The following is a 15,109-nucleotide window of genomic DNA, read 5'->3' as shown; positions in this document are numbered from 1 at the left end:
CGAGCCCTGCCTTCTCACCAAGACGCACACGTCTGCAGACATCCTGCTGCCCTCCTGCACAACCTCGTCAACCAGAGGCAGTAAGGGGCAGGGGTGCGGCATGCCATGGTGTAGGTGGGGCGAGGAAGAGGAGCTTCAATGGGGTGGGATGGTGGGGGAGGAGAGAGAGAGGTGGTGGTGCTGGGTAGAGGGGTGGGTGTTGGTGGTGTGAAGGTTTGTAAATGTAATGGGCGTGGAAGCGAGTTCCGAGAGGTCATGAGTTCCGAGAGGTCGCGAGGTTGGGAGTTCCGAGAGGTCGGGAGCTCCGAGAGGTCATGAGTTCTGCGAGGTCGCGAGGTTGGGAGTTCCGAGAGGTCGGGAGCTCCGAGAGGTCATGAGGTCGGGAGTTCCGAGAGGTCGAGAGAGCGTGAGTTCCGAGAGGTCATGAGTTCCGAGAAGTCGGGAGGTCTGAGGAGCAGGAGGCCCGAAGGTCGGTGAGGATTTCAATTCTGACGAGTCGGGAGGTCAGCGAGTCGGTAGGCCCTGTGAGGTCGGCGAGTCGGGAGGTCAGCGAGTCGGTAGGCCCTGTGAGGTCGGCGAGTCGGGAGGTCGGCGAGTCGGGAGGTCAGCGAGTCGGTTGGCCCTGTGAGGTCGGCGAGTCGGGAGGTCGGCGAGTCGGGAGGTCAGCGAGTCGGTTGGCCCTGTGAGGTCGGCGAGTCGGGAGGTCGGCGAGTCGGGAGGTCAGCGAGTCGGTAGGCCCTGTGAGGTCGGCGAGTCGGGAGGTCAGCGAGTCTGTTGGCCCTGTGAGGTCGGCGAGTCGGGAGGTCAGCGAGTCGGTAGGCCCTGTGAGGTCGGCGAGTCGGGAGGTCGGCGAGTCGGGAGGTCAGCGAGTCAGTTGGCCCTGTGAGGTCGGCGAGTCGGGAGGTCAGCGAGTCGGTAGGCCCTGTGAGGTCGGCGAGTCGGGAGGTCAGCGAGTCGGTAGGCCCTGTGAGGTCGGCGAGTCGGGAGATCGGAGGCTGGGAGTTCGGAGGCCTCGGAGGTCGGTGAGGTGAGTTGGTAAGTAGCTCTCTTTATTTCTTTTCAAGTAGATTTTAAACTAGATAAGGCCAACTAGAGGGATGGCAGGGCAGCTCAGTCCCGTGGAGTGCACATCCTGCAGCATGTGGGAAGTCCTGGATGCTTCGCGCAGCCTAGACAACCATGTGTGCAGGAGGTGTCTCCAGCTTCAACTGCTCGAGCTCCGCGTTTCGGAGCTGGAGCAGCGGGTGGAGTCAATAAGATACATCCATGAGGCTTAAAGACGTGCAGGTGGAGGGGAAGTGGGTGACCACCAGATGTAGTAAGTGTGCTAGGCAGGTAGCGCAGGAATCTCCCCGTGAGTCCATCTCGCTTTCAAACCGATATTCACAATATCGGTAAGGACGATGGTGCCTCTGGGGAGTGCAGCCAGAGCCAATTCCAAGGCACCACAGGTGGCTCAGCTGCACAGGGGGAGGGACGATGAATAAAAGATCCCTAGTGATAGGGGATTCTATAGTTAGGGGAACAGACAGGGATTTCTGCGGCCGTAGATGTGACTCCAGAATGGTTTTGTGCCTCCCTGGTGCTAGGGTCAAGGATGTCACAGAGCGGACGCAGGGCATCCTTGGGGGGGGGGGGGGGTGGAGGGTATACAGCTATAGGTCATGGTCCCATATCAGGACCAGCAACATAGGTAAGATAAGGGATGAGGTCCTACAGGAAGAATTCAGGGAGCTAGGAAGAAAATTAAAGGGTAGGACCTCAAAGATAGTAATCTCCGGGTTACTACCGGTGCCATGTGCTAATGAGTGCAAGAATAGAAGGATTGAGAGGATGAACATGTAAGTTGGTGTAGGAGGGAGGGCTTTCAATTCTTGAGGCATTGGGACTGCTTCTGGGGGAGATGGGACCTGCACAAGCCGGACGGGTTGATCCTCAACAGCGCCGGGACCAATATCCTCGCGGGGAGTTTTGCTAGTGCTGTTGGGGAGAGTTTAACTAGCTTGGCAGGGAGATGGGAACCTGAGAACAAATTCAAAAGGGAAGGAAGTAAAGCAGAAGTTGGATAGCAAGAATCTAGAAAGCGAATCTGTAAGACAGAGGAAACAGGGCTTAGTATATCGTAAGCAAGGAGGTCTTCCTGTGCTGAATGATATATACTTTAATGCAAGGAGTACAGCGAATAAGGCGGATGAGCTAAGAGCACAGGTAGACACTTGGGTGTATGACATTATAGCCATTACAGAAACATGGCTGAAAGAGGGGCAGGTTTGGCAGATCAATATTCCTGGCTACAGGATTTTTACACAAGATAGAGAAGGGGGTAAAAAGCGGAGGGGATTGCGGTACTGATTAAAGAAACTATTACAGCAGTGAGGAGGGATGATATGTTAGAGGGATCATCAAATGAGACCATATGGGTCAAATTGAAAAATAAAAAAGGGGCGATCACACTGCTGGGCATGTATTATAGACCCCCAAACAGTGGGAGTGAGATAGAGGAGCAAATATGTAGGCAAATTGCTGTGAAGTCCAAAAGCCATAGGATAATAATACTAGGGGATTTTAACTATCCAAATATTGATTGGGACAAATTTAGTGTGAAGGGTATAGACGGTGCGGAATTCTTGAAATGCATTCAAGAGAACTTTTTTAGTCAGTAGGTAGCAAGCCCAACACGAGAGGGGGCGGTCTTGGATTTAGTTTTGGGGAATGAAGCTGGGCAGTTTGAAGGGGTATTAGTGGGAGAGCACTTGGGTGCCAGTGACCATAATTCAGTCAGTTTCAAGTTGGTTATGCATAAGGACAAGAATAGGCCTGGAATAAAAGTTCCGAATTGGGGAAATGCTAATTTTGCTAAGTTAAGGAGTGATTTGGCCATAGTGGACTGGAAACAGCTACTTGTGGGTAAATCAGTGTCGGAACAGTGGGAGGCATTCAAGGAGGAGATCCGGAAGGCTCAGGCCAAACATGTGCCCTTAAAGTAAAAGGCTGGGAAAAATAATTCTAGAGCTCCCTGGATGTCTAGGGACTTAGAGGGGAGGATAAATGGCTAAATACTATAGACTCTTTAGAGGAATATAGAAAGTTAAGAGGCAAAATTAAAAAAGGATATTAGGAATGCTAAGAGCACGAGAAATTCTTGGCCAGTAAAATTAAGGAAAACCCTAAGATGTTCTATAAATATATTAAGAGTAAGAGGGTAACTAAAGCAAGGGTAGGGCCTATTAGAGACCACGAGGGTAATCTTTGTGTGGAGGCGGAAGATGTTGGAAGGGTTCTTAACGAATACTTTGCATCTGTTTTCACAAAGGAAAGGGGCAATGCAGATACTGCTGTGGAGGAGTGTGATATTCTGGATGAAATAAATATAGTGAGAGAGGAAGTATTAAGAGGTTTAGCAATTTTGAAAGTAGAGAAGTCCCCAGGCCCGGATGAAATGCATCCCAGACTGTTGGGCGAAATAAAAGAGGAAATAGCAGAGGCCTTGACCATCATTTGCCAGTCTCTTTGGATCTGGGCATGGTGCCGGAGGATTGGAGGACAGCTAATGTAGTACCCTTGTTTAAGAAGGGAGAAAGCGATAGGCCGAGTAATTACAGGCCTGTCAGCCTAACCTCAGTGGTGGGAAAATTATTGGAAAAAATCCTGAAAGAATTAGGGACAGTCAGCACGGATTTGTTAAGGGAAGATCGTGTTTGACTAACCTGGTTGAATTTTTTGAAGAGGTAACCAAGAGGGTCGATGTGGGTAGTGCGTACGATGTAGTATATATGGACTTTAGCAAAGCTTTTGATAAGGTCCCACATGGTAGACTGGTTATGAAAGTTAAAGCCCATGGAATCCAGGGCAAAGTGTCAAGTTGGATCCAAAATTGGCTTGGAGGTTGGAAGCAAATGGTAATTTTATGACTGGAAGGATGTTTCCAGTGGGGTTCCGCAGGGCTCAGTACTGGGACCCTTGCTTTTTGTGGTATATATCAACGATTTAGATTTGAATATAGGGAGTATAATTAAGAAGTTTGCAGATGACACTAAAATTGGCTGTGTGGTTGTTGATGAAGAGGAAAGTCATGGACTGCAGGAGGATATCAATCTACTGGTCAGGTGGGCAGAGCAGTGGCAACTGGAATTTAATTCATAGAAGTGTGAGGTGATGCACTTTGGGAGGGCTAATAAGGAAAGGGTATACACATTAAGCAGACCACTTAATAGTGTAAATGAACAAGGGGACCTTAGAGTGCTTGTCCACAGATCCCTGAAAGTAGCAGGCCAGGTGGATAAGGTGGTTAAGAAGGCATATGGAATGCTTTCCTTTATTGGCCGAGGCATAGAATATAAGAGCAGAAAGGTTACCCTTAAATTGTATAATACTTTGGTTAGGCCACAGCTGGAGTATTGCGTGCAGCTCTGGTCGCCGTATTATCGGAAGGACGCGATTGTACTAGAGAGGGTGTATAGGAGATTTACGAGGATGCTGCCTGGAATGGAGAATCTTAGTTATGAGGACAGATTGGATAGGCTGGGTTTGTTCTCAATGGAACAGAGGAGGTTGGGAGGAGACCTCATTGAGGTGTACAAAATATTGTGGGGCCTGGACATAGTGGATAGTAAGGGTCTTTTTCCATTGGTGGAGGGATCTATTACAAGGGGGCATAGTTTTAAGGTGGTTGGTGGAAGGTTTAGAGGGGATTTGAGGGGGGGCTTCTTTACGCAGAGGCTTGTGGGGATCTGGAACTCGCTGCCTGGAAGAGTGGTGGATGTAGAAACCCTCACCACTTTTAAGAGATGGTTGGATGGGCACTTAAAGTGCCAAAACCTGCAGGGTTACGGACCTAGAGCTAGTAATTGGGATTAGACTGGATGACCTTTTGTTGGACGGAGCAGATATAAAGGTAAGTACTGCAGGGAATAGAATACGGCCAGGGTGATCTCCTGGACTAGTGTCGATCACCTGGATGGGTCGGAGAGGAATTTTCCCAGAGTTTTTCTCCCTAAATTGGCCTGGGTTTTTATCTTGCCCAGGAGATCAATGGCTCCAGTTGGAATGGAGTGTAGAATGTTTTAGTATAAGAGGTTTCGCAGTTGTGGTGAGGCGGATTGGTTGGAGTGGGTGCTCTTTGCCTTTCCGCCATTGTTAATAGGTTTATATGTAACCTTCAGGGCTGCCGACCGAGGGCCGTGTGGCTCTTTGTCGGCCGGCACGGACACGATGGGACAAAATGGCCTCCTTCTGCGCTGTAAATTTCTATGTTATGTAACATTTGTTATTGTGTACTTGTAAATATACTCACATTGTTGACCCTCCCTTGGTAAGTGTCTGATGTCATGCGTGGTGCCTTATGGGAAACACACATCTATCCCTCAGGTCAACTGCTTTATCAGGAATATTTTCCCATCCACATATGACTGCACTGTATAATGGATACGGTCATCAGGCCATCGCAACATGCTTTATGTGCTGTGAGGATTATTCGATGTGTCAGATTAATTACATCTCTCAGAACAGACCTATGTCCATCACCACAACAAGGCACGCTGGATACAGGTCTTTTGTGATGAAACAGAACAGATTTTATGAAGTAGTTTCCTTGTAGTACAAAGAAAGACACATTAACAAGGTGATAGTGACAGTCTAGTCATTGAAACCTCAACGGTAGGTCACTGAGTCACTGCATCGCTGGTCTCTTGCTATGTTCTATTGGCCGTAGTCCTTCCTCAGTTTGGTCTGTAATCGTACTGCGCACTTTAAGTCGAATAGCTGTAACTTCAAACACTTTTCCTCCCATACAAATGTTGTCAAGAGTCTGCAGCTATCTCAGGCTTACAATAGATAATTCTAACCCTCTCACCCTCTATGTGATGTGCAGCGGTTCCCTGAGATCTTCTTGAAGGACTGCGTCACAGAATTAATTAATCGGCTTGGATGGACAAAATGTGACTTTTCACTTATTCATAATTATTTTACCTTCGCCATTGGGCTTCTCAATGAAGGTCTTTCCGCAAGGTCAAAGAAAAAAAGTTTCCATTGGCCTAGGCACATTTCAGTCGCCTTTCTCACCTCCAAATCAAACATGACCATCAGCAAAAGTTAAACCAACATCTACCGAACTTTTCCCAGCAGTCCCACTCCTGACAGTCGAGCATCTGCAACATAGCGGCAACGTGCAGCACTGCAGCACTCGGAGCCCTTCTCCCTGCCGCCCGACTCACGGCCAGCTCACACCTGCTTTTTGCGAGAGGTCCTTCTGGCGGGCGGCAGGTAGATCTGAGGCCAGCAGCCCTCACCAAAATGGCCGATTTGCAGCATCTGGCATGGACGGGCGGTATGACGTCACACCGGCAGATCCCTCTGCGACCAATCTCCCGCCGGGCAGAACCTGGACGGCAGATGGGCGGTTCCGGAGGAATCGCCCAGAAAACATACATTTCCAGCAGATCCTCGGAGGCTGCGGGCATAACCTGCACCAAATTCGGCCCCAAGGACCCGAGACCAAGGGGTCAAGTTTGAGTGCCTTCACCTGGTGTGAATGGGGCTGTAACGGCCGCAAAGTGGGGTCAGTAGCCTTTGCGCTCGGTAACCGCTGGCAATGCCATTGTGATGGTGACCTCCTACCGCATGTCCAGTTTCAGGCAATCACCCCCTTTTAATATGGGAACCTGGGTCCTGGGTCATAAACACAACCCCAATTGCTGTTTTAGGTCGAACTGACTGGAGCCTGGGCAGTCCATGGGCCTTGGAACCGGAGGTCCGCAACAGCCAAGTACTGAATTATATTTGTGGGCCCAGGAGGAGTAGGGGTGCTCCTTCAGGATCCACAAAAATAATCTGTGCTGCTGCCACCCCGAGACCCCCCACCCTCTGTGAGAGCGCCCACCCCCTCAGCAACTTACCTTGCTGGTGGCTGCCCTTGCCCAACCCTGAGGCCTCAATCTGGCGAGCTGCATTGTGACATCTGTTTGGTATTCTGCAACTCACCTTCCAGATCGAAATGTTAAGAGCCTCAAAATCGCGGGAGCCTCTTTGACACTGGAATGGCCGGCCGACCAGCCTACTCCGCCAATTGGTCGCCTGAAAGTCAAAATAGACCCCGTAATCTGAAGGATTCAAGCTGAGCCAGCGAAAAGCAAATGCAGCAAGAAATCTCTTCACACAAAGGGTTCAGAGAATGGGGAGTGTACTGCACAGAGAGCCATAGATGCAGAATCATTTCAGGCGATTAAAAGGGAGATTAGATACTTACTTGGAAGGTAAGAGTATTAAGGGATAGGGAGAAAGAGCAGGGAACTGGGATTAAAAAGATAAGAGCTGCCTCAGCTAATGGAATAGACGGAGTCTGAATGGACTGACTCCCCCCAAAAGGATTCTCACGGAAAACAATGGGCGCTCATAGTACAGCCGATGGCTCTTTTCCCAATTAGCCCCGATTGAATGGCCTACTCCTGTTCCTATTAACATTATTGTTCTGGTGGCAGTGAAGGCTTACTTATTCATGGATCTTGTGGATGGCAGCTGGACCTGTTGGCGTATTGCCTGTTGAACGCGTGGAGCCAGTTAGTGCCTCTGACATCAATTGCTGACACAATAACCGTGGTATTAAATTGGCTCAATGAAAATGAACTGAAGGAACAGCGAGCTCATGAAGATGCCATTACTCCACGTGCATTGGGTCGCTGTATTCCTAAACGGCCTCCTTTGATGGTCACTAATAATTGCGATGGGGCATTCAGGAGAAACGCCTTTACTGAGAGAACGGGACACGTGGAACCCACTACCACATGCAATAGTTAAGGCGATTATCATGGATGCATTTAAGGTGAAGCAATATAAGTACATGAGGGAGAAAGGAATAGAAGAACATGTTGATAGGGTGGGATGGAGTAAGGTGCAAAGAGGATAGGTTGGAGCATGAACACTGGCATTGGCCTGTTGGCCTGTTGGGCTGAATGGCGTGTCTCTGTGTGTAACATTCTGTGTAATACTGTGCATGTATTGGGAGTGTGGTGCCCAAAGCTGGAGGCTTGTGAGGCCATGCATTGCTGCTCTGCAATACCGAATAAACAGTCCTGCTTGCAATACTTTGTCAAGTGCCGGAACAATGCAGAGGTTGATACATCACAAGGACTGAAGGGTGCAGAGATGTCTGAGTGTTGGTGCCTTGTTCAATCGCTAACAAGTATTTTTTTACGGCTCCCTCCAAACTTTCTTTTGAGTCTTCGAACTTTTAAAAACCCGAAATTACAAATCGAGCATTGAAAGCCGGGCAAATATCTAAAGACACACACACAACAAATATATAGAAAACAAAGTAAAAGTAATTCAACAAAATGAACGTAGAAGAAGGGCCCGGCGAATCGGAAGAAAAGCCCCTTTAGTAGAAAGCACCTTTAGCTGAATGTGTAAGGTGCCGTGGCTTGCGGGCAGGATTGGAAAATCTCACACACGAGTCAGTCCCTGGTACTCGTCGCTTAGCGGCCGGATAAAACCAAACGGACCAGACCCGCGTCTCCACAGCAACAGGGCGGCTGGAGCGCCAGTTTCAGGTCCATTTCACGCGGGGTCCCAGCCAGGAACGCTGCTCATCACATTCTGCGGACCGCCACGTTGTAAACTTTGCGGAATGTGTTCCCGCTCCTGCCTCCTCTCAGGACCCATTGCAACTCAAAAATCAAAGCAGCTCCAAATGACCAAAGTTAAAGAGTGATTGAGAAGTCCTTTACTCACCGGACAAGTCTGCACCGAGTTGTTGGAGGGCGCCGTGCTGCCGGTTCCAGGCGATGTTCCGGGAGGAATTGAATTTTCACTTTGTTGCAAAGTAAACAATACGTTTCCAAGTTGCAGGTTTATTACCATAATTTATGTTAATGTGTGATGAAAATGCGTTTCCTCGGCGTCCCATTGGCTGCTGCGGCACAATGGGGCGGGGCCAGGTTACAGAGTTCCAGATCTCCCTCGTCTGGTATTGTGGAGAATATCTCCCGCAAGATTTTACAAGAGGTGATGAGGCTCGTCGAAGATATGATCAAAAGCAATGCGTTGGACATCTAAAAACACACACTCGCACACAAAATGCTGGAAATACCTAACTAATTCTTAGAGGATGAGACTGGGGAATTAATAATGGGAAACAGGGAAATGGCAGAGACTTTGAACAAATATTTTGTATCAGTCTTCACCCACAGTGGAAGACACTAAAAGCATCCCAATAATTGATGATCAAGGGGCTATTGGGAGGGGGGAACTTTAAACAATCACTATCACGAAAGAAAAAGTACTGGGCAAACTAATGGGACTAAGGGTGGACAAGTCTCCTGGACCTGATGGCCTGCATCCTAGCGTCTTAAAAGAGGTGGCTGCAGAGGTAGTGGATGCATTGGTTGTAATCTATCAAAATTCCCTGGATTCTGGAGAAAGCCCGGCGGACTGGAAAACTGAAAATGTAACGCTCTTCTTTTAGAAAGGAGGGAGACAGAAAGCAGGAAACTATAGACCAGTTAGCCTAACATCTGTCATTGGAAAAATGCTGGAGTCCATTATTAAGGAAGTAGTAGCAGGACATTTACAGTCATAATATAATACAGTCAAGCAGAGTCAGCATGGTTTTATGAAAGGGAAATCATGTTTGACAAATTTGCTGGAGTTCTTTGAGGATGTAATGAGCAGGGTGGATAAGGGGGAACCAGTGGATGTGGTGTATTTGGATTTCCAGAAGGCATTCGATAAGGTGCCACATAAAAGGTTACTGCACAAGATAAAGGTTCACGGGGTTGGGGGTAATATATTCAAAGTGACTATTTGTACTGATGATTTTCTCATCCTTCTGCGCCTCCGCGCCCCCCCCCACCCCATCCAAAATCGGAGCCACAATGGAGCCCGAACTGGATGTGGGACCCTGCAATTGGCTGCGTTGATCCTAACCATGTTGCTCGACTGAGCCGCAAGTCTTCACTGAGTCGTGGCAGTGGCGGGTGGTCGGGGGAGAGAGAGAGAGCCTGGGAGCAGGGGAGAGGGGGAGAGAGAGAGATTGGGTGGGGGGAGAGAGCCGGGGGGGGGAAGAGAGCTTGGGGGGGGGGGGGAGAGGCTGGGGGAGGAGAGGGGAGAGAGAGAGAGAGAGCCTGGGAGGAAGAGAGAGAGCCTGGGGGGGGAGAAATAGAGACTGGAGGGGGGGGGGAGAGAGAGGGGGAGCTTGTGGGGGGAGGGGGAGAGTGCCTGGGGGTGGGAAGAGTGAGAGGCCGGGGGGGGGGAGGGGAGAGAGAAGCTAGTGGGGGAGAGAGAGAGAGAGCTTGGGGGGTGGGTGGAGAGAGAGAACCTGGGGTGGAAGGGAGAAAGACACGGGTGGGGGGGACTGGAGGGGAGAGAGGGAACTCAGGGAAGACAGATCACGTTCTTCAGACCCCCTTTACACCCACACCCGATTTCCCGGAAAGCTCGGTGTGTGTGTTACAAGGGACATTGTTGGGGTGGATGAAATCCAGAAGTCACAACACTGTCACTATTCACTTCATACCCAATAAACTTGTTAACAATCCCCACACAATGTCCCATCTTGCGCTGGGGTAAGGGACTTCGGCTGGAACTTGGTGGCTTTTGCTGGCTTGTTCGAGATGTGTCCTCTGTGGGTTCTGAAGTCAGAATGGATCATGTTACAATTTGCAAAGTAGTCAGATCTTAGGCTGGGCGGTTCCATTTACACATTCCAGAAAAACTTCAGGGTGTGCCTTAGCCTCCAAGGGGACCAATCAGCAATAGGTCATGTGATAATGGAGAGCCAATCAGAGAAATGGTGGCCATTTTGTTAGCACAAATAGTTGTGTCCTAATATATTAGCGTGGATAGAGGATTGCGTAACTAGCAGAAAACAGAGAGTCGGGATAAATGGGTCATTTTCAGATTGGCAAACTATAAGTAGTGGGGTATCGTAGTGATTAGTGCTGGGACTTCAACTATTTACAATCTATATTAATGGATGAAGGGACCGAAGTAATGTAAACAAATTTGCTGATGATACAAAGATAGGTGGGAAAGCAAGTTGTGAGGAGGACACAAAGAATCTGCAAAGGGATATAGACAGGCTAAGTGATGGGGAGAAATTTGGCAGGTGGAGCATAATATGGGAAAATGTGCGGTTTTCCACTTTGGTAGGAAAAATAAAAAAGCAAATTATTATTTAAATGGAAAGAGATTACAAAATGCTGAGGTACAGAGGGATCGAGGAGTCCTTGTACATGAAACACAAAAAGTTAGCATGTAGGTACAGCAATAATTAGGAAGGCAAATGGAATGTTGGCCGTTACAGAAACATAGAAAATAGGTGCAGGAATAGGCCATTTGGCTCCTCAGGCCTGCACAGCCATTCAATAAGATCATGGCTGATCATTCCCTCAGTACCCCTTTCCTGCTTTCTCTCCATATCCCTTGATCCCTTTAGCCGTAAGGGCCATATCTAACTCTCTCTTGAATATATCCAATGAACTGGCATCAACAACTCTCTGCGGCAGGCAATTCCACAGGTTAACAACTCTCAGTGAAGAAGTTTCTCCTCATCTCAGTCCTAAATGGCCTACCCCTTATCCTAAGACTATGTCCCCTGGTCCTGGACTTCCCCAACATCGGGAACGTTCTTCCCGCATCTAACCTGTACAGTCCCGTCAGAATCTTATATGTTTCTATGAGATCCCCTCTCATCCTTCTAAATTGCAGTGAATACAGGCCCAGTTGATCCAGTCTCTCCTCATATGACAGTCCAGCCATCCCTGGAATCAGTCTGGTGAACCTTCGCTGCACTCCCTCAATAGCAAGAACATCCTTCCTCAGATTAGGAGACCAAAACTGAACAAAATATTCCAGGTGAGGCCTCACTAAGGCCCTGTACAACTGAAGTAAGACCGCCCTGCTCCTATACTCAAATGCCCTAGCTATGAAGGCCAACATACCATTTGCCTTCTTCACCGCCTGCTGTACCTGCATGCCAACGTTCAATGACTGATGAACCATGACACCCAGGCCTCGTTGCACCTCCCCTTTTCCTAATCTGCCACCAATCAGATAATATTCTGCCTTCCTGTTCTTGCCCCCAATTTGATAACCTCACATTTATCCACATTATACTGCAGCCTCTTAGCATCCTCCTCACAGCTCACACCGCCACCCAGTTTAGTGTCATCCGCAAACTTGGAGATATTACACTCAATTCCTTCATCTAAATCATTAATGTATAGTGTAAAGAGCTGGGGTCCCAGCACTGACCCTCCGGCACTCCACTAGTCACTGCCTGCCATTCTGAAAAGGACCCGTTTATGCCGACCTCTGCTTCCTGTCTGCCAACCAGTTCTCTATCCACGTCACTACATTACCCCCAATACCATGCGCTTTGATTTTGCACACCAATCTCTTGTGCGGGACCTTGTCAAAAGCCTTTTGAAAGTCCAAATACACCACATCCACTGGTTCTCCCTTGTCCACTCTGCTAGTTACATCAGAGAGGATGTTTCCCCTCGTGGGGCAATCTAGAACTAGGGGCATAGTTTCAGAATAAGGGGTCGCTGATTGAAAATGGAAATGAAGAGGAATTTCTTCTCTGAGAGGGTTGTGAATCTTTGGAATTCTCTACCTCAGAGAACTGTGGATTCTGGGTCAGTGAATATATTTAAGGTGGAGATAGACAGTGTAATATATGTAAGCACTCTAATAACGACTCCACGAGGTAAGGGTATAGTACTTGAACTGTAGTTACCTTAGTCCGTTTATTACAACTCCTTGAGTGAGGATACCAAGAGGTGAACTCCCTTTTATACTGGGTTACGTGCAGTGTGCAGGTGACCCTTAGGTCTCCAGCAGCAGCACCCTCTGGTGGCACAGGTATGATGTATACAGTGTCAAGGTACATTCAGTGGTCTAGTGTTACAGTACACACATTAACATACATAACAGACAGATTTTTGAATTATAAGAGAGACAAAGGTTATCAGGAACGGGCAGGGAAGTGGAGTTGAGGCCAAGATCAGGTCAGCCATGATCTTATTAAATGGCGGAGCAGGATCGAGGGGCCAAATGGCCGACTCCTGCTCCTATTTCTTATGTTCTTCTTATGTTCTAAATCAGCCAGAAGGTTGAGGGGGTAACCTAATAGAGATCTTTAAAATGATGAAAGGTTTTGATAGAGTGGATACAGAGAGAATGTTTCCATTTGTGGGGAAGACCAGAACTGGAGGCCATCAATATAAGATAGTCACCAAGAAATCCATAAGGAATTCAGAAGAAACTTCTTCACCCAAAGAGTGGTGAGAATGTGGAACTCACTACCACAGGGAGTGGTTGAAGTGAATAGTATAGTTTCATTTAAGGGGAGGCTGGACGAGCATATGAGGGAGAAGGGAATAGAAGGTTATGTTGATAGATTTAGATGAGGAAAGACGGGAGGAGGCTTGAGTGGAGTATAAACGCCAGCATGGACTGGCTGGGCCGAATGGCCTGTTTCTGTGCCGTATATCTGATGTAATCCTGTGTAAGAATCTGAGAGGGTCAGGATTGGTGGTGAGACACACGTATCAGACCCTGGTCTGAAAGAGTTGCATGTCCAGGGGGAACTCTCTCTTGCAGAGTTAACCTTTTAGGTCGGTGATCTTTCATCAGACCTGGGTGATGATCGAGATGGACAGCTGCTAACGAAGTAGAGAGCCAGAGAAAGGGGGCGGTGTGAGGGAAAGGTCTGGGATAGGCTGGAAGACAGGAGTGATTCGATGAAAACAGGGATGATGATGTAAAGGAAGCAAGTATAGACACTTGGTGGGTGCAGAGGAGCAGCAAATGGTTACAACGGAAGATCTGGCAAAGTTTGCTCTGGTCCAAAGATGTGGTGGAAAGGTTAACTCTGTTTCTCACTCCACAGATGCTGCCTGACCTGTTGAACATTTCCTCCATTTTCTGTTTTTTAATTTCAGATTTGCAACACCCACAGAGGTTGCATTTGATTCTCGACCTGCACAACATATTCTGTGCTTCCTTTTTCCTATACTACACCATGCAAGTTTTTGTCTCTATGTGACTGATGTCCCAGGACACTCCAAAGCACTTTACAGCCAATGTTTTAAAATGTAGTCACTATTGTAATGTAGGAAACGTGGCAGCCTATTCATGTACAGCAAGCTCCCATGAATAGCTATGTGATAATGACCAGATAATCTGTTGTAGTGATGTTGGTTGAGGGCTAAATATTGGCCAGGACACCAGGAAGAACTTCCCTGCGACGAATTCTTTGTAATAGTGGCATGGGATCTTTTACCTGAGAGGGCAGATGGGGCCTCGCTTTAACGTCTCTTCTGAAAGACAGCACCTCCGTCAGTGTAGCACTCCCTCAGTACTGCACTGCAGCATCAGCCTGGATCATGTGCCCAAATCTCTGGCGTGGGACTTCAACCCAAGTCATTCTGATTCAGCGGTGAGAGTACTGCCCACTGAACCATGGCTGGCACCTGTGCAGTGTGTCCCAAAATATAGTAGAGGTTGTGAGTGTCAACAACAGTTCTATGGTTATAAATTTGTATTTAAAAATATTGTACGATAGGTATCAATTAAAAAACTAAAACAGGAGTAGAAGGATATGAGAAAATATTTCAATGTTAGCTCACGGTTCATGTTTTTCCAAAGATTCTTGTTAAAACATTTTCCCAAATGCAATTGCTGCCGTTGGTTAGTTAATGAATCATGAGGTTTGGGTAGATTTGGACTGTCAGAAAATTTAAAGTGAAGATTCTACTTGAAGCTTGCATTGCTTGAAACTTTTCCAAAATAATTAGTTAGACCACACTTAGAGTACTGCATACAGTTCTGGTTGTCATATTACGAAAAGGATATATAGGCACTGGAGAGGGTGCAGAGAAGATTTACAAGGATGATACCAGAAATGCGAGGGTATACATATCAGGAAAGGATGAACAGGCTGGGTCTCTTTTCTCTTGAAAAAAGAAGGCGGAGAGGTGACCTGATAGAGGTCTTTAAAATTCTGAAAGATTTTGATAGAGTGGATACAGAGAGAATGTTTCCACTTGTGGGGAAGAGCATAACTAGAGGCCATCAGTATAAAATAGTCACCCAGAAATCCAATGGGGAA

The 15,109-nt window shown here is 47.8% G+C and overlaps 1 protein-coding gene across 2 annotated transcripts in view; it reads right to left on the bottom strand.

The window, feature by feature from the left end:
- The window catches only part of akna (AT-hook transcription factor), a 205,024-nt gene extending 196,227 nt beyond the window's left edge, over nucleotides 1–8,797 (bottom strand). For both annotated transcript variants that reach the window (XM_070862780.1, XM_070862781.1), the window contains exon 1: nucleotides 8,725–8,797. The gene's annotated coding sequence lies outside the window, so the exon portion shown is untranslated. The remainder of the gene's footprint in view (nucleotides 1–8,724) is intronic.
- Between the last annotated feature and the right edge of the window lie 6,312 nt (nucleotides 8,798–15,109).

Source organism: Pristiophorus japonicus, chromosome 20 (genome assembly GCF_044704955.1).
Source record: "Pristiophorus japonicus isolate sPriJap1 chromosome 20, sPriJap1.hap1, whole genome shotgun sequence".
NCBI lineage: Eukaryota > Metazoa > Chordata > Chondrichthyes > Pristiophoridae > Pristiophorus > Pristiophorus japonicus.
Note: the sequence above shows the minus strand (reverse complement) of the source record. Positions and strands in the feature narration are given on the sequence as shown.